Consider the following 20,434-nt stretch of genomic DNA (forward strand, 5'->3'; position numbering starts at 1 on the left):
TTTACCATTTTAAATACTGTATAATATTTGTTTCATTATTTTTAAAAATATTTGTATAAATAGTTTTTAGCTTTTAAATGTTGTGTTTTTAAAAGCTGTCTTGCGTCCTTTTTAAGGAGACTAGTGAGGTAAAAATTTATAAACAAACAAACAAATTTGCATTTCTCTCTTACTTAAAGGAGACTTTAGGAAAGCCCAACAATGATAGATTGACGTTCAGAAAATTAAGTTTTTCTACAGATTGAGGTTACAGGCGTGAGTAGTGTGGACTGACAATGTCCCCTGCTCAAGAGAACATTCTCTCCCTGGGCATACTAGTTGGTGAGCAACACAGTAGTCCCACTGTTACCTTGGCCAGATCTCCCCAAACAGATTCCTTCTCAGCCCATGAAGACAAGGCATCAGTCTCTTTTGGATAGCAGGACTCTTCAATGTCTACCTCTGCCTCTGCCATCTCCTTCCTCTGGGTTAGTGTCTCTCAAGGACAGTCCTTTCTCATGTGTGTCAAGGCAAGACCCCTAAATGTTTATTTTGTTGCTCTGTTACTCCCTTGCACAAGTGAACCCTATAATACAACTGCTACTATTGTTGCTTGGAGTGCTAGGAACATTGTCAGTTTCTTCCTGCTCTGCGCGACCGACCCTTCAGTGCTGCTCAGAATATCTCTAGCTGCTCCTGCATGTGATGGAAAGTTGGTAGGCTTCCCTTCCCCTTCCTTGTTGCTCTTGCTATTCATTGTCTGCTGTTTAATCCAAGGGTCCCAAGAGAGTTGCAAGAACATATTTCTCCTTCTTCCACAAGGAGGTAAAGCTGTAGTAGAACAGGTCCTTTAAGTTGGTGGCCAGGACCACTACTTTTGACTAGAAAAAAGAGTGCTGTTTTCCCTCTATGGAATCACCCCTCCACCTAAACTGTCCCCTTGTTATACCATCCATCATGCCAACCAAGCCCTGAAGCAGTGGGATCACTTGACTAAGGATGGCTGTCTCCCCACTAAAGCCCTGTGTTCCCTCTCAAAGCTTTGGAGGACATAGACCTATAGACTCACCAACCACAATGCTGCTTTGCACAGGAGAGATTTGCCAGACATGGGGACTGGGGAGTAAATCCTTCCTTGAATGCAGTAGAGCTGATGATATGGATAGCCAGGTCTGGTGCTTTTCTTAAATCTCTTTCCCAACCACAAAAGCAGTAACACTGCTACTACCCAAACTGAACGTGTTGGTTTGAGTGCTAATGCCATTTTTGTCCTTTGGGGCAAAAGTCCCTTCTTCACCATCTTTTTTTTACCCTTTGCTCTGACTGCCTGGGCTGGATTGCACAAAGATGTCACTGGAAAATGTCAAAGGTTCGCTCCCCTCTTTCCAACACTCCTATCTGTCCTACTAGAGGCTTCCTGTATTGCTGCCTGCTGCCCTTTCAGTGCTAAACAAGGCAGATGGGTGACAGATTGGGGAGGAGCAGTTGTATGTTGAAGGTGCTGTGGTAGATATAGACTGCTTTCCTGCAGCCTTCCCCAAGTGTGCACTTCTTCTACCACACTCACATTTCATACTATTTGCAGAGTCTACCCAATAAAGTAGAGCATCTGATTCTGCTACAGCAGAACACAAAACCTTCCAATGAAAAATCACACATGCATGCTCAGAGACAGAGAATCTATTAACATAATATATGTGTCTATGTATAACAAAATCTTATTCCCCTACCTAATAAAGGGGAAGAGGGGGTCTAAACTTAATATAATATTTCCTTGTTGATTTATAACATATTTATCTATGAATGTACAAATGCTATATCTATTCCTAACTAGATTAATGATATACAATGAGATGTAGAGAATGTAAATGTAAGTTGAGGGTTCGGAAAAGGATACATAGAAAACTGTGCTCATTCTGCTGCAGTGAAGCTTACACCAGCGCATATGTGAACAACAAATGCTCAGGGGATTTATAAGCAGCTATGCTCACCTTTCAATTGGAAAGAACCAATTTTTTAAAAAATACCTTCTGGTGTCTGCCTGTGTCTAGATTTCATTGGTGCAGACAGACATCATTTACAGGTTTTGCTCTCATCCCAGCCCCCCTCCCTCAGGAAACCCATGGCAACTCCAATCAGGAGACAGTGAGTTCTCTGCCCCCACTATCCTTGGTACGGAGTGTCTGAGGAATTTAACTTTAATTTCTCAAGAAATCACTCCAGGATACCTGAGAAATATGTTTTGCTTTCACTTCTTCCTCTTAGCAAGCAGAAATCTAGCCTTTTGCATTCAAAACTATAAGAGTAAATGAGACTCCAAATATTAGGATTTTTGGAACCATCAAATTTGGATTTGGATATATTCAGAATTATCCAAATATGGCATTATTTGGTGAATTCCAAATATTTCAGAGTCCAAATGCACATTCCTAGTGGCAATATTAATTCAGCACACATAGAGATTCAAGCCTAGATTTTTCAAGGTCAAGGACTCAAACACGTGGGCCTGGATGGATGAATCTGTCAGTGTTCGATTCCTCAAAAACCTAGCCTGAATATGAAGGAATTTGACAATTCTGAAATGAAATGCTTGACTTGTATGTATAAATGCATGTATAAATGTACCAGTGGGTAAGTCAGAGGAGGTATGGACAAACCATATTACACATGAAGGAGAAATTCATTCACTTTGCATTTAAATGCAGACTTATCTAATTCAAGCATCTCAATATAGAGAGACAGAATATATTATGTTAATAAACTAATCTTGAAGCAATTGTGTAGGCCGCTTTTAAAAATGCATATAAAGAGCATATCCTGGGGAAAGGTGCCCACAGAAGTGTGTAAAAATAACCATGCACAAACATGAAATATATGTAATGGGGTTCCTTGAGAAAAATGCATGCATTAAGTTGGAATTTGTACAAAAAGTGGGTATAAGTGAAGAAAAAAGTTACGTATTTTTGAGAAAGAATCAGAACAAGACAAACAGTTGGAAAAAAGGGTGAAAATTAGCTTGATAGATTTATTCCATTCCTAGATGATATTAGTCTTTAAAATGAGATAAATTCACAATTAACTTCCCTTCATCCTGGAATCCTGCTCTGGCTAGATAGCTCTTTCCCAGATTCACCCAATTTCCCTTTTGTAGACTGCATTCAATACTACATTGCGTTCTCCTGCCACCCACCCACATCCCCGCTTCCAGTCAGAAAGCTAAACTCAGGTACCACCACCTCGGCAGGTAGGTGTGATCTGTAGTTCTGTCTGACTCAGACTGGCTAATAATAAGCATCCCTTTTGACTGGCAAAACCTTTGTGCAGAAAAGCATTTTGGTCCCTACATTCTAATAATCTCAAGTTTCCATGCTTCAGAATTTTGAACCATGAAACTATTTTTAAAGCTGCTGCTGGTGGTGGTGGTGGTGGTGGTGGTGGTGGTGTGTGTGTGTGTGTGTGTGTGTGTGTGTGTGTGTGTGTGTGTGTGTGTGTGTGTGTGTGTGTGTGTGTGTGTGTGTGTGAACACAGCGAATGGTTGTATGAATACAGCTGCATTTGCTAACTGATTTTCCCTCTGCTGGTATTCAATAGTATCTCTCCATTACAATTTGCTGACTTTAATGTACTTTAAAAAAAAAAAAAACCAATTTTTTCAACTTTATATCTATTTATTAAAATATTTCTAACCTACCTTATATTGACAGATTTCAGAGTAGGAAAGCAAATTATAAAATTACATTCATAAACATTCTAAAACAATGAAAACACTTAAAAACCATTTGACATTGATGACAATGAAATCAGAAACAAGAAACGGAAAGACTGAAAACAAAGCCATAATCTCTTGAATTGCCAAATGCTCAGGTGAACAGCCAAATTCCAGCCTGCCTTCAAAAAGAAAGGCAACATCAGAGGCAGTCAAGGCCTCTATTGCATTTGTGTATAATGCACCACTTTCAATGATGGGTCATGCAGCATAAGCCTCCCCAAAAATCTTAATGACTGGGGAGCTACCCTGTTTCCCTGAAAATAAGACCTAATCTGAAAATAAGCCCTAGTATGATTTTTCAGGATGCTCCTAATATAAGACCTACTCCCCAAATAAGCCCCAGTTAAATGAAACCCTGCCCTCCACCATTATGCAGCAACCATATGAAAATGACAATACTGTATTTGAATAAATGTAGGTGGTTGTACAAGAAAAAATAAAACATTCCCTGAAAATAAGCCCTAATACGTTTTTTGAAGAAAAAATTAATATAAGACCCTGTCTTATTTTTGGGGAAACACAGTATGTATGGGTGCATCGTAGTGTGGTGTAGTGGATAGACTCATAGACTAGGACTCTGGAGAACAGGGTTCAAATCCCCACTCAGTCATAGAAACTCGCTTGGGGAGTGGATCCGGTAAAACCACTCCTTAAATGTCTCACTTGAAAAAGCTCTATTATGGTTTTTATAATTTAGTTCTGACTTCTCGACACAGAACACACACACACACACACACACACACACACACATCTATGTATACATCACCTTCCTGTTTGGTGATAGAAATCCATGGAGGGCAAGTGGGGTTGGTATTGGTAAAAAATATTCCATTTGCCATGAAAACCTTACTGGGGTCACTATAAATCAGATGCAGTTTGACAGCACATAAAATACATGAGCCATCTAAGGCATCAAAGTCATTGTCAACACTCTGAATTCAAAGCAGGGGTTATATTGTCCGCCAGTGCAGTTCTTTTAGAACTGATGCATCATCAGGGATCTGAAAAGTGTTCCTGCCAGTAACCTGGCTGCCACGTACTATGGTAAAATACTTGTGAAAATGAGTCTTTTGGCAATTTGCTAAGTCTTGCTATGCCAAGACTCCCTGTCAAGGCTTCCTCCTAATAAAAAGTAGTACATACTAATAAAATAACAATATGACCAGCACAGATACTCAGCCAGATAGAAAGCAAATATAAAGAATAGGGAAGGCTGAGATTGTAGTGGGAAAGAATTAGGAAAGGAGGATTGAACGTTGGGTATCGCTAGAATGAAGAAAGGAGAAGTATAACTGCAGAAAAAAGAACATTGTCACCAATTCCCGACAAAGTTATGTCAAAAACTGATGAGAGAAAGCTGGTGAGATTCTTATTCAGTCCAATCAGGAACTAGATAGCTGGGAGAGGAGGCTATGGATTGTGTCACTATATAATAGTTAAAATTCATGTACAGTAAACAATTACTATTGAAATAAACAAATTAAGAAGAAAAACAAAAGAGAGCCTAGGTTAGGCTATTGAAATGTACATGAAAAAATGTTTGGAGGTAAAGTAAACAGAGGTCCAGACCAATCAGTACATTCAACAACCACCAAACACTCACTGCAACTTTTTCAACATTACTCTATGATTACCTGAAGAAAAGCAACAGAAAAAAGTTTTTGAGAAATAAATACCTTGCAAATACTATGACTGATTAATGCTAACATAAATTCATGGAGAATTTCCCCTTTTCCCATAAAAATCAAGATTCAGGGCCCTCTTGTCTCTTTCTTTTCTCTGACAACTGAACCTGTTTGGTATGTTACATTTATAAAAACTGCCCACAAAATTGCAGAAAAAGTAAGGCAATAAAACAACATTGACACATCTTATAATATGCTCAGCATTAAAACACTGCACCCATTTGTCTGAACGTTTGCAACATTGTCTCGTTAGAGTGGAGCCAGGATGCTTACAAATTCCATCCAACTGCACTAAATATATTGGAATTTATGGAGCTTCAGCTCCCCTAAGATTTTGGAACCTGGGGTTTTATGCCACCTCATATCTCAATGTGAGATTATTCTGACGCTGTGAGTTGAGGCAGCTCCCTACCCAAAGTGAATGCATCCCTTCAGCTACACAGATGCCTAATATTTGTCAGTGACACAGTCAAGTTCGCAGGAGTGAGGACTCGCAGGATTTGCTCTCAAGTCATACTAAGCTGCACCAATGATTCAACTCAGACTCGACTCAATTTTTTTGTTTCTTCATTAACTCGGACTTGACATTTGACTTGGAACCCTCCCACCCCCTCCTTTTTTTCTGAGGAAAAAACCTTGTTTTTAATAGGGACTTGAACCTGCGGCTTAGGCGCCAGGCCCAAAGACTTGCCAACATCCATGCAAACCCCTTACCCAGCCCTTGTATGTTGTTTCCCCCTCTCACCTTAATCCCAAGGGTCCTGTAATCCAGACCTTTCGCCATATCACTCACTTACCAACAGACTCCCTAGCAGCAGAAGCACAGTAATTTCTGCCCTTGCTAGAAGTCCATCTAGCTCTCCATGAGGTACTAACTATTCCTTTTTATGCTACTGGAAGCGAGACATCCCAGGACTATAAATGGAAATGGATCTGATTTCACTCACTTAAGTGCTACGGACTGAATATCTCCATGGGTGTTTTTCTTTCTTTTAAAACCCCTCGGAATATTTACATAAAATACCCAGGAGTTTACTCTAAAGCACTCTCTGGCAGGGCATAATATAGGTAAGAGATGTTGAAATGAATAGTGAAGGGTTTTAAATCTGTTACTTAGGCTGGAAATAAATATTGTTTAAAGGAGCTGAATGTAGTTTGGGAGAATCATCACTTCTAATAGAATACATTTCTTATCTGGTGCTTCCGTTTTGCAGGCATTTCCAATGATACATTTTCCCCTACCCCAAACTCTTCATCAGCTATAAAAATAGGATGAATGTTCACTTTATGGCAGTTACTCCTCTTTCAAACCAACTTCAGCTCTCTGGGTGGAAAGAAAATCAGCAGCACCTTCACTATTTATAGCAAACCAAAATGAAAATGGCATCATACGTTGCTACAGGTTGTTGCCCTCCCTCTTTCACCTAGCAATAGTGACATATCCAGTTAGATGTGGCTATGTGATAACACCCCTGGTAAAAGGCAAGGTTAATTTAGAGCGAGGACAATGTTGTTAAAGAAACACTTATTCAGTAGTAGAGATGGGCACAAATTGCTTTGTACCAGGTAGTTGTGAGTCATCAACATAGCACCCGCACGATCCAGGAGGTGAGGCTGAGGAGCCTGACACTGAGGGAGGCCCGGAAAGAAAGAACTAGAAACTAGAATCTACCTCCGGAGATTTGCGCTGCACCCTCGCTGGGTACTTTTAAGAACCAACTAAAAACATGGATGTATAGGCAGGCCTTCCCTTCCAGTTAATTCCTGTCCTCTTTCCTTTTTGTCTCTCTTTATTTTTATTTTTCCCATCTTATAGAATCATTTAATTAATTAATTGTTATAATTTTTTTTAGAACATGTTATCCTTATGTTGTAAGCCGCCTGGAGTGGTCGAAATGACTAGACAGGCGGGTATAAATACAATAAATAAATAAATAAAATAAAAAATAAATATTCCCTTCCCCCATCCCTAGCCGGCTCCCCTGCTCACCAGTTGGCATGTGCTGCTTATCTCCTCTTCAAGCAACTGTCCAGTTGCAGTAGGAATGTGTGCTTCTCTCCTTCACCTCCCCCAGCAGCTGCCCACTCAGATGAGGAGGCAGGGCAGGGAACTCTATTCAGTGCTGTCTTTATCTGGAATTTGAATTTTGTTCTCAATAATTTAGTTACACAGCCATATCTTTTTGGATAGGTGACATAACCAGTCAGTATTATTAGGAACAAAGTGATATATGGAATTTTCAGAAGCTAGAAAATTTGCACAGAAGATATAGCTAGTTGGAATTGCAAATTACATTTGTGTGTGCCTGCCATTTGAATGTGAAGTATATGACTTGAATGTATTTTGCAGGTATCGTCTCTGCAGCAATGTACTTCCACGTCACCTTAATCTGCTCCAGCCATTGAGAACATAGCATGATTTTCACAATAGCAAAACTTATGAAAAGCACCCCCTGCTTCAGCTCAGCCCTACACATACTGTAGGAATTGCAGTTCATTCTGAATGCACCATGGGCAATTTTCAAGCCACATCTCTTTGCCTGTTTGAGAATTTTAATGCAAGAGGTCAAAATTGCTTATAACAACAATTTAGATGAGCATTGCAAGCAGAAATAATATGATAGGTTGTATATACTAGCTTTTGGGACTGCTTGTCAGTTTATTGTGTGACAAGCTTTGAAGTCTCACCGATTTCAGTGAAACTTTAATCCTTTTCATGCTTAGTTTGAAGCAAGTCCTACTGTTCCCAGTGTGGCTTGTTCCCAAGGAAGTGTGTTTAGGTCTAAAACTACTGGTTCAAAACACCTCATTAGCTTAATTTATTGTGCAGTCCCTGATAGTGCTCTTTGCTGATCTAACCTTGTACTGCCAGCACTCTCATTTATCAAATCCTTGATTATCTAAATGTTCTGGATGCTGCCTGGTGTGTGATTACTCCTTTCCAGGCTGCCTTACACTTGGGCAGGGGTGGTATAGGGAGAAGAGGGAGCCAGTCAATGGGGATCAGGCTGATTGATGCAGGAGATTCAGGGTTTTCCTTTGCAGACAGGAAGGAGGATATTTTCCTTTCTAGTCTGCCAGGGAAGGACAAGACCAGGCTCCAGCCTAAGCTCCTGCAGTCAGAAGCTGATTTTCACCTGCCCACCTTCCCTATTTTCTGTGCATGAACAAGTTAATTTGTCTTGTTGGGTGGGAGGGGATGTTCTGCTTTTATATTGTTTTATCTTGAATCTGTCATGGTGTCATTGGTTGCAGTGTGCTGCGTATATACCACTCCAAAGTGCTTACAGCACTCTTTGCGCAAGATAAACATTGCTCCCCCCAGCTCACCTGATGCAGGGATCCACTTTTTATGGTGTGCTAAGACTAGAGATGGGCACAAAGTACTTCATGCCCCTTTGTCCTAAAGCATCTGTGCAGCTGAGCATTCCCTGCTCCCTTACTGACACCTCCACTCACCAGCCAGCTCATTCTACTCCTTCCCTCCCCTTTGTGCAATCTTGTGTAGTCTGGGCAGGAACCTAGACTTCTCTACTCTGCCTCCTCCAGCAGCTGGCCGCTCAAAGGCAGTGCTGTCAGAATCGCTGTCCCACCTCCCCGTCTGAGTGGCCAGCAGCTGGAGTAGGCAGAGAAGGGAAGTCTGCGCTCCTGGCCAGACTGGAACATCATGCTATGGGGAGAGAAGGAGCCATGTGCACTGGCTGGTGAGTGGATGTGTTGGCGAGGGGGGTGGGACAGGGAATATGTGGCAGCTGTGCTGCCATGCAGGTGGCTTAGGATGAAGTACTTTGTGTCCGTCTCTAGCCAGGACTGTTCTACTGTAGACCAGTCCAAGCTGTATGTAGCCTTTTCATCCACTGATGATCTTCTGTGTCACTATAATTTCCTGTACCACTAAAACTTTTCTGCCTGTTTATCATTTTCTGTAATACGGAGGTCTTGAGGGTGGGTGGTCCTTCCATCAGCGGTATAGGCAACTCCCTTTCTTTTGGGGGGACGACCCTTGCTGCAAAGAGTGAGGTCCGCAGCTTGGGGGTACATCTGGACCCGGCGCTTACCATGGAAACCCAGGTGGCATCTGTGGTCTGCTCCGCCTATTTTCATCTATGGCGGATTGTCCAGCTGCAACCATATCTTGATGGGGGGGCCCTCACTTCTCTAGTCCATGCGCTCGTAATCTTGAGATTAGACCATTGTAACGCACTCTACGTGGGGCTGCCTTTGAGGCTGATGCGGAAACTTCAGATGGTCCAGAATACAGCAGCCAGGCTTATTAGTGGGGTGAGAAAACACCAACATATCTCCCCCACTTTGGCTGCGCTGCACTGGTTGCCCATCCGTTTCCGCATTGACTTCAAAGTGCTAATGATTACTTATAAAGCCCTAAATGGTTTGGGACCTCAATATTTGGCAGATTGTCTTCTCCCACCCAGATCTACCCGATTCACCCAACATAGTCAACAGGGACGTCTGAGGGGTCTGACACCGAGGGAGGCCCAGAAGAAAAAAACAAGAAACTGGGCCTTCTCAGTGGTGGCCCCTTGGCTTTGGAACACCCTCCCAACCGAAATTTGGCTGGCACCCTCGCTGGGTGTTTTCAAAAGCCAGCTAAAAACTTGGCTATTCAAGCAGGCCTTCCCGCCAGTCAGTTAAGTGATTCTTATTTTTCTCCCTTTCTGAGCCATGCCATCTTGGTAATGTTTTCTTCTAATTAACTGTTCCAATTGTAATTTTTATGATTTTATATATTGTTCTGTTTTATTTGTGTAAGCCGCCCCGAGTAGACATGGTCTAGAGGGGCGGGGTAAAAATGCAATCAATCAATCAATCAATCAATCAATCAATCAATCAATCAATCAATCAATCAATCAATCAATCAATCAATCAATCAATAGTTACTGCATATTGGTGCGTGTTACTCGGTGTTGGGTGGAGATGAAGTGCAGGGCTCTCTCTCCTGCCTCCACAAGCTAACTGCTTCAAACAAATACAAACAAATCAGTGATGGAGTGCTCCTTAATATTAAAAATTAACCCAGTGAAATAGACTTTACTTTCCTCTTCATTAATTAAAATGTACAGAAGCTCCCCAAATCAATTCTGTGGCCCTAAGCCCACATTCTACACACTGTTAAGTTTAAAAAAAAGGGGTGGTGGGGGTGGTGGAGTGGAAGTTATTATGTTTTGGTGATTCCATTTTTTGCCATCAGTTGTGACAATACACACAGCCTCATTAATGATTTATTCTAGAGTCCTCTTTCCTACATATGTCTTGGATGTGAGTGTGGGTGTGAGGCCTTCATCTTATTTTTCTGTGCTTGAAAGCCCTACTTGTTAATATCTTTTGTATTTCAGACCTTTTGAATGGTCATTGTGGCTTTCTGGTCTTTAAGGCATTCCAATCTATATTTCACAGTAACAAGCAAGAACAAATCTCAGGATTTCTAACTGGAATTCTCCACCTTTCCTCTCACTCCCTGCCCCATCTCGCTCTTGATGCTTGTCGTTTCATTTCACTCTAATTATTCCCAGCAGTAGCAAAAGGCAGGTATTCCGTCACCATCCATGGATGTCTGGCTGCCACCACTGTTTTCTCTTGATTATGAAATTTAATGGCTCACTTGGGAAAAAATTAGTCCTACTTTGGAGGGGGGAAACCCACCTACAGACCAAAAAAAGGTGTTGACAGTTTGGGGATTAGCACCATGGTTGCTTTGTATTACCAATTCTTTCAGTTGTCATTTCAAATAGTTCACGGTGCTGCTCTTGGCTTACCTTTGGGTAAAAGCACTAGCTTTAAGTGGTCTTATACTGCTCTGGAAAAAGGAATCGGCTTTCAGTCACAGTCTTCCATAAGAGGTTTGGATGGAGGAAATGTAATCAGCTGCCTCAGCAGAGAGACCTTCAGTAGCCAGAGAGGGATATTTATATTTTTCCTGCCTTATATTTTGAGTTGATTTCTTTCTCTTTCCTCCTGAGACACTGTAGATTGCCACAGAGGTGGAACACCTACTGGAATAGAGTCTGATTCTTTCTTTCTTTTAAATGACTGAACAGGTTCATGAGGCTTTTCCCTTTCTTTCTTTCTTTCTTTCTTTCTTTCTTTCTTTCTTTCTTCCTTCCTTCCTTCCTTCCTTCCTTCCTTCCTTCCTTCCTTCCTTCCTTCCTTCCTTCCTTCCTTCCTTCCACTCAGCACCATAGCAAGGTCAGTACAGAATTGTCTTTGGATGTAATTAATAGCTGTGTGGGCTCCAGAAAGCAAACAATACGACCAAATATATATATTTGTTTCAGCTTTGTTTGCTTCCTATTTAGGACAGAAAACAACTCGAAAATTTAAAAATCTGTATATTCATAGAATCATTGAGTTGGAAGGGGCCTGTAAGGCCATTGAGTCCAACCCCTGCTCAGTGCAAGAATCCAAATCAAAACAGATCCGACAGATGGTTATTCAACTGTGGTCATGCATAATTTGGGAAGTGGTTTTTTGTGCTGTTGACTCACCTCTTGAATATGTGAACTTCAAACTCCCCTGTCCTCAACAACTTCGTTTTATTAATATGGGGGTACAGAATTTGCTATTAAAAGGATTAATTATTACAAAAAAGAACAATCAAGTAAAAAAGAAGCACTTTTAAAATAAAAATAATAGGGATGAATATATAGAATGGAAAACTAGAAAATAGGGGTGCCTGATGGTTTTAAATACAGTTGGAGAACACAGCGTGAAAAATAAAATTGGAAGCAAAGATAAAGAGTAGAGGAGCCTGGTGGGAGATTTCCTTTTATAAAAAGAAACTTTGTTTTAATGTTACATTTTGTATTTTATGAAGGAAATGCTTACACAAGCATTACTGGTGTTGTCAGTAATACTGTAACATTTGTCTTGTGTCCCCTTGTTGCTTTGGGAGTATGTTGAATTTTTAGCACGTTGTCTCTTGCCATTTATCTCACAAACCACAGCTGTAAAATGCTACAGGAGAGCAATTTGGATGGGGGATGAAATGCTGAACTGCAGGAAGAGGCTCAAAACAGTATTTCAAAATAGGTTCAGGTTTAATTTCGTATCTGTATGTGAGGAATAGAAGTACAAAGTTCTGTTCAGTTGTGAAAAGTTCATTTTAGGCCCAGGCGACCAGACCTCACAAGGCTGTTGTGAAGTTCTGAGATTTAGTCTAGGAGCAACTGCTACAAAAAAAGAAAAAAATATTTATTTATTTTTTCTTTATTTGTTTTGTTTCTAGCCTGCCTTTCTCCCAATGAGGGGACTCAAGGTGGTTAACAGTATTTAAAAAAAACAATTAAACTGTAAAACTGGTTGAAATACATCAGATGTTTAAAAACATAAAATGTTGAAAACCATCTTAACTGACAAATGGCATTCAGAGACTCAGTCATGATTGTTAAAAGCCTACCTGAAAAAGTGTGTCTTCAGCTGTTGTCAGAAGGATGAAAAGGAAGGGGTTAACCTAACCTCCTGAGGGAGAGCATTCCATAACCTGGAAGCAGCTACAGAGAAGGCCCTCTCTCCTGTCCCCATTAACTGTGCCTGTGCTGGCAATGAGACTGAGAGGAGCCCCCCCCCCCCGATGATCAAAAACACTAAGAAGGCTCATATGTGGAGACAGAGTCCACCAGGTAGCCTGGACCCAAGCCATACAGGGCTTTCTATCTCAGTAAGTAAAACAAACATTATTTACTGCCAAAATGGTGAAGTAACAAAAGAGCTAGCTGCCTAGTCCAGTGGTTTAGGCATTTGATTGCAGAGCCAGAGATTGGGAGTTTGATTCCACATGGTGCCTCTAGGTAGAAGAGCCAGGCTATGTGGCCTTGGTTAAGCTGCACAGTCCCAGGGCATCCCCAGAAGAAGGGAATGGTAGAGCACTTCTGTGTATTCTCAACCTTGAAAACCCTGGAAAGATTTAGCACATGTTGGAATCAGCTCACTGGCAAACACAAAGACACAGACAGACAGACAGACAGAGACACACACACACACACACACACACACACAGAGAGAGAGAGAGAGAGAGAGAGCAAAATAGAACAAGGAGTCACATGGATATGGTAGAATACTCACTCCAATTATTTCAAGTATCAGGACTGTAGTAATATATTTTTATACAACATAGAACATTGGTATGCTTTCTTGCATCTGGCAAATCTAATACATATGAAAGCCTAATCCTTGTCACTTAAACAGATATCCATGGAGTGAGGTGGGGCAGAAGGAGAGAAGAGGTCAAGTTCTGCCTTCCATTCTACTGTAGCTGTGTTACTGGTCAAGAATGAGCCAGACAAGAACTAAAAAGCAACATTGACTGAGCACCTAGGGGGAAAGATTCCCTCTGTGGTCCACTCAAAGGGCATGAAAACTGCTCTGTACTGTTCTGGGCCATTGTGCCTGGTACCACTCAGGACTGTCCCAGCCAAGATTCCCTCTAAGGTATGTCTGCATGTGTGCCCCTGCTCCCCTTCACACAGAGCTCCTCCTCCATGCACCCATAGCGATAATTTTCAGCCCCTTTGGTTCCAGTTGCAACAGAACGCCATGCAGTGGGCAGGCAGCATCACCACATGCACACAGAGGTTAAATCTCAGACATGAGGGGCAAAGGAAAAATTAGAGGGGATATTGGTCCCAGCTGAAAAGCACATATTTACTTCGGAAACATGTAGTGACCTACACTGCAGCATCAGCCACAAGCCCAATATTTGGTACTAAAGAGATGGGAGCTTCATGCTTCATATGAATCATGACACCACAGGTGGTGCTGAGTTCCATCTCCCTCCCCCAGGCTGCCTGGTCCACTTATTTATTTATTTATTTATTTATTTATTTGATTTTTACCCCGCCCCTCTAGACCATGTCTACTCGGGCTCCACATGCTGCTGCAGTCCTTCTTTGGCAGTGTTGCTCCAATCCAGGCAGGAACCCATCCAGCCTTTCCCCACCTCCCCAGGTAGCCAACCACTCATTGTCTGTGCAGGGAGTCTCCCTGTCTTGCCTCTTCACTAGAGTGGTTGGCTGCCTGAGGAGGTTGGCTGGGCTGTGCCTGGATTGGAGCACTGCTGCCAAAGAAGGACCCCAGCAGCATGTGGAGACCAGTAAGTGGACCAGCCAGCTTGGGGGAGAGAGAGATGGAACTCAGCACCACCTGTGGTGCTGTTGCTTCATATTGAAGCACAAAGCTTCCATCTCTACTTGGTATAGGTCAGGGTAGCTCCAAGTCTACAATGAACCAAGGCATGACAGTCAGCACCTTGGATAGCTCCATGTGGTGTTAGAATGGGGTAACTCAAGACACCTAAAAGTCCTGTCACACAGATGCATAAGAACCCAGGAAGCTGCCTAGATGGAATCAGAGCAGAAGTCCATCTATCTCAGTATTGTCAATGCTGAATGGCAGCAACTGTTCAACATTGCAGGCAGGATTCTTCCCTTGCCCTACCTGGAGAGTCATGCACTGAACCTGGGACAATCACCAGGAACCCTGATTTTTCAGATTTTCTGGTAGTCTAGAAATCCCCCTGGGTAAAGACTACTCTCCTTTTCAAATGTACATGCAAGCTGGAGCATGGCAGAGGGGCCAGCTGCTTTGTCTTCTAATCATTTAAGATTAGCTCTTACTCTAAATGCCGCAAGAGAGGTCCACTTGAACCTGGTCATCTCCACAGCTGTACTTTTGAACATTTTGCATCTTTAAGGAACTCTGTTTTATGAGACTCAGGTTATGATATAGGTGTAGGTGGGGCAGAGTTGAGCCTAAAGGGCTTTTTCAGCAGATACCTCCCAGTCCAAAGATGGCAATATAACATCTTCTAGGTGCTTGATTGTCCCCTTGCTAAGTTCACTTAGCTTTCACCATCAGTATCTTTTTATACATATCCACTTGCAATGACATTGAGACTAGTCACACTAGTGCTCCGTCTATCCAGCTGCTCCATCCATATCATTGAGGCAGGAGGTGGTGGACTAGGACAGAACACAGTTGAATGGCTGGCCACATCCAGATGGCTTCTCCTGGTGGTGATGACTGTGGCTCCTTCTCCTGTCCTGGGTGCTTCTTCTCCTGAACAGGACAATGGTGCCAGCACCCATGAAAGATACCTGGGGACCCAACAGGAGATAGAGGATAGTTTGCAAAGATGGCATAGAAAGTTATGGGACCCATAAAAGACTGTGCAATCCAGTCGTGTAATAAAGTCATATGGTCACAACATGGACACAAGTGTTTAACTTCAGCCATTACCAACCTGAGGATCACACATGGAATAATGCAACGTATCCATCCAGTGCCATGTTCTTATGGTTAATTTCTGCATATTGGCGAAATCAGTGCCTTTCCTCCAAATGTAACAGATCTGTCCAATATGTTTTATAGACCTGGCTTAGTCTACATATCATCAAGCAACAACTAAAGAGCATCTTATTTGAGCTTTGTTAGGAATTGTTCTCCAACAATTCTCTCAGTTAACATGTCATTCAGTCTTTGGCTTATATTGTTGTTCATTGATTTTGTTGTAAATATTTTAAAAATGAGTAGAGACTTTTTTCTGAGAACAAGGGGGGGGAGTGCTGACATTTTCCAAACATTTGCAACAAAACATAACAAAATGCTGCTCTAAACCTGAATCCCTTTGATATTCTCCTTCCCACCCACATCCCCTTAGACAAATATTGATTATTATGGGTAACCAACTAGATAAGGTTTCATTCCATGTCCTTCTACAGCTTTATGGTATTCAACTATTTGACTTTTTAACATTTCCCTTCATGTTTTATGTTGCTTTTGTGCTTATAGAATCAAACATTTCCTTGTAGTTTGCCCTTATCAAACAAGCTTTTTATGGAGGTCTGTTTAATGGCAGTCAGACATAATTTCCATCCTTTAAGGTCATGCCGATCTCTTCAAAGGTTAGGAGATATGCTAGTATAAGGCTGACTTTTTTGAGGAGTTGCACTGTGGCTTTTAATACTAATCCTTGCAGGGAGTAGGATATGCCAGAGATGTGTTATGCAGTAGCTTCTAAAGACATTGGTTAGAGAAATCATATTTGTGTACCATATATATACTTATCATAGCTGCATGAGAATGCATTTATAGTATTGTGCAGCACCATGAATGAATGTTCTACAAGGCAATTCTAAAAATGGAGGCATCTGAAACAAAAAGAAAATATAACTTTGTATTTGTATTTTAGAGCAGCACCAAATTTGACACATTTATAGCAGAGAGCCTGCTCATGGTCTAAGAAAAATTTGACAATGTTTGGGCAAAAAGGTTTCAAGTGACAATTTTTTAAAAGTTGTTTGTTTGTTTGTTTATTATGCCACCTTTCTCTTAATGGCTCCAAGGTGGCTTACTGTGAGAATGCAGGCAGGCCTGTTGGCATTCCTGACCAAGCATCATCCATCTTCCCTGGAACAGACAGTGACAAGTCCGGGATCCCTAGATGGGAAAGGAAGGTGACAACCTCAGCAGGGGAAGGAGAGGCGGCAGGAAGGTTGATAGAAGAGGTGAAATGGTCATTGGAGAGTGTGGGAGTGAAGGAAGAGAAGATGATAGGTCTGCCAGCAAAGGGAGGAGTGGGAGAAGAAAAGGTTATGGGCCAGATGGGGTAGGTGGGGATGAAAGGAGATAAATCTGGAAAAGGCAGGAGAAAAGGAGGAGGAGGAGGAGGAGGAGGAGGAGGAGGAGGAGAGGGTGATATATAAAGAGAGTGAGTCAAAGGAGGTAGTAGTAGAGGCAGGAGAAGCAGATTCCAAAAAGAAGGACAGGACCCTTCCCCCCAGATGGAAGTGGAGTTGGTTAGAAACTTCCTGAATGCATAAATGGGAGTGGCTAATGGTATCAAGGGAGGAAGTGGAGAGAGGCAAGCGGTGGTCCCAGTAGAACCCTCTTATTGGGGTGAGAAGGAGGTGAGAGAGTGGGTAAGGCAGATTATCGAGGGAAGGACTTGACTAGAAACAGAAAGATGAGAGAAGGAATGATGGCTAAGATCTTTGGGGATGGAGACCTCCACAATCCAGCACCAGGGGAGCTCCTGGGACCAGGAACTGGGAACCTTGGGTCGGACTCAGTGGGAGGGGGAATAAATGCCCCTGCTGTCTCTATCACCAGACCCACCGTTAATGGATTTGCCCTGGAGAAAAGTTCTAGGTAATTAAATGTTGATGTTACCAATCTGTTTTTGGAACAAGAGTTCAACCCCTTCCGCACATTGTTGCGCAATGTTTGTACTTGTTGAGGTTAACCATATTCTAGGTTTACCATGAATTTATGTTGTTGAATTGAAACTTGAGGGTGTGTCATGGATATCTGATCCCAAGAAGGGACCTGAAGATAACACATATTTAAGTGACAGGGAAGCCTCACACTTACAGTATTTTTTTTTAAAAAAAGCAGAGTTAAAAGCTGAATAATAAATTATTAGCATATTAAAAAGCATTAAACATATATCATATTAAACATTCACAAGTAAGAGCAATATTAAAACAAAAGTATACCAACAAAATAAAAAAGAATCCCCTTGGTCAACAAATCATTTAAAGAAAAACCTGCCTGAGGAGAAACATCTTCATCTGCTTGCCAAAGGACAGCAAAGATGGTGCCAGCCTGGCCTCCTGTGGCGGGGAATTCCAGAGTCTGGGAGCAGTAGCAAAACCATTCCCCATCATTGGAAGTAGGCAACCCCAAATGACCCCATATTTAGATCACATAAATAGAAAATACCACTTTTGCTTATCTTGAAATAGAATGGTTGACTCAATCCACATTTAGAATCCAGGCTACAGGAACTGAAATACTGATCCTCACAAAAGGCCTTTCCAATGGGGGCTGGGGAGCAACATTTTATAACGTGGAGCATGCATGGTACAGGTTTACCAGCAAGAATTACGCAGAATGATATGTTGAATATATTCCTGGGTAGGGAGGGAGATATTTGGATAGCTACCCAACAAATAAAGTCAAAAGACAGGTTTTCTTTAAAGAGTAAAACAAAACAGGTTTGCTTTAAAGAAAATAATGGAATCTTAGTCCTCCAGAAAAGGGGAAATTTTGCTATGTGTCTTCAGCAAAATAGCATACAATTTTGTAATGCATATTCAAAGTATTTGAATAGACTTGCCTTAGAAATACAGATATGCTCACCTTAGAAAAAGAGACAGCAGTTGTGTTTTTTCCATAGCATTTTCAGTAAACATTTTCTCATTATTTCTGACCAAAAAGTCTCCTCACATAACTTTTCTAAGGGGAAATCAGCTCCACCCTTGGGGCAATCTGAACTTTTGACCCTGTACCCAATTAGTTGATTCTTAGCTAACTTTTTAACCCCTTTCACATGATTAAAGCATGAAGAGGCCTTACTACATCATCAGAACATCTCCACTTGGTCAGTTTGTTTTCTCTGCCTTTCAATTTCTATCTCATGTTAATAAAACTAAGGAGTTACACAAACAAAGAAGGTGAGGACCAACATTTTTGAAAGTGCACTTTCATTATCCTAAAATGATGAGTCCTTGTGTGTACTCATGATGAGTAAACACAGAAAAGGGCAGCACATGAGAAAACATGGAAGGAACAAAATGTTGTGCTGCAGGACATGATGTGACACTTTCTCCCTGACTAGCCAATTATGGGCAGCAGTCCAGTTAACCCCTTCCTTAATCTTCTGTTGCTTTGACTCCCACAGGGTTGGAAATCTTTAATATACCCCATGAAGCTTTTCAGAGAGCGTATACTAACTATACATTCACATTTTATAGCTCTTACCAGCTTTGAGACTGTGCATCTGCTGATAAATGGATAAATGTGATGCTGATGGGAGGTAGATGTTACTAGCTTAGCTAGTATGCCCACTTCTGTTGAAATCAGTGGAAATAACTTCCATTGTTCCTGAAAAGATGTAATATTTTATGGCAGTTGAACCTTGACCTACCTGACATTTATATCCCAACATTATCACATATTCCAACCGCAGAAAACAGAGCAGTAGCAGACAGACCACAAACTGCCATCCTATAGATCACAAAGTACTTTATTAGTTGTTACAACTGATCGAAATATACAAATTGTGATTCTCCTGCACCAGGCAGAAAAGAAAATTTGCAAATTAATTACTAAAAGCTTATTTCACTTTTCTTGAATCTAGATTCTATTAATTTCAGTGGGACTTTCAACTGAGACTTTTTAGTGTATCAGATTCTGCTATCAGCCATATAAGTCGGGAATGCTGCACTGTTAAAGATATCTCAAGCAATTATGGTCATCAGGCCAAAGTAGACCTGAAGCAAAATGCATACTTGGAAAGCACATCCATTGAACATGAACAGCAGAAAAACAGAAGTTAATGGCAGGCCTGCTTTCCCCTTCCCCCGTTTCTAATTAGGACTGTAGCAAGCTGGGAAAGGAGATTTCAACCACTGAGATTCTCTTGCTACAACCCCATCGAACTCCCCACCATCATGTGCCTGCTGTTACCCCAGGAGAAAAATCATTATTGATGACTACTGGAAACTTCCCTTCTGGGGCTAACAGCAGGCTTGCAGGGAGTCAAACTGATATTGAAACTGCAGGGAAGAAAGGTTTAAAGGGTTCTACTTGCCACCCCCACCCCCGTGGTTGTCACCAACCTCTTCTGTTTCCTCTCCCTCTTCTAATTTATTTAATTTACCAATACAGTATATCTAGCTTGGCTTTAGAAATAAGAGGACAGTGTTCTTTTATTCCTTATCCCAAAGTCTCAGAGGCAGGGAGGAACATGAAAAACACTGAACAAAATCCTGTTGCATAGAATTATGCTGGCTTCAACCAGATCCAGTGCTGGAAATATATAATTTAAATGAATTGAAAGCTTCCTATCCGCCCTTTTAAGGTTCGAAAGTTTCAAATGGCTTTCTTTTGTCCTCGGGAAACCTCTGAGAGCTTTGGCACAGTGAGGAGTCTTTAATAGTCAAACACTGCACCTGGATGGATGCTGGTGATTCTGAACCCAGTG

The sequence above is a fragment of the Pogona vitticeps genome, chromosome 2, assembly GCF_051106095.1.
Source record: "Pogona vitticeps strain Pit_001003342236 chromosome 2, PviZW2.1, whole genome shotgun sequence".
Taxonomy (NCBI): Eukaryota; Metazoa; Chordata; class Lepidosauria; order Squamata; family Agamidae; genus Pogona; species Pogona vitticeps.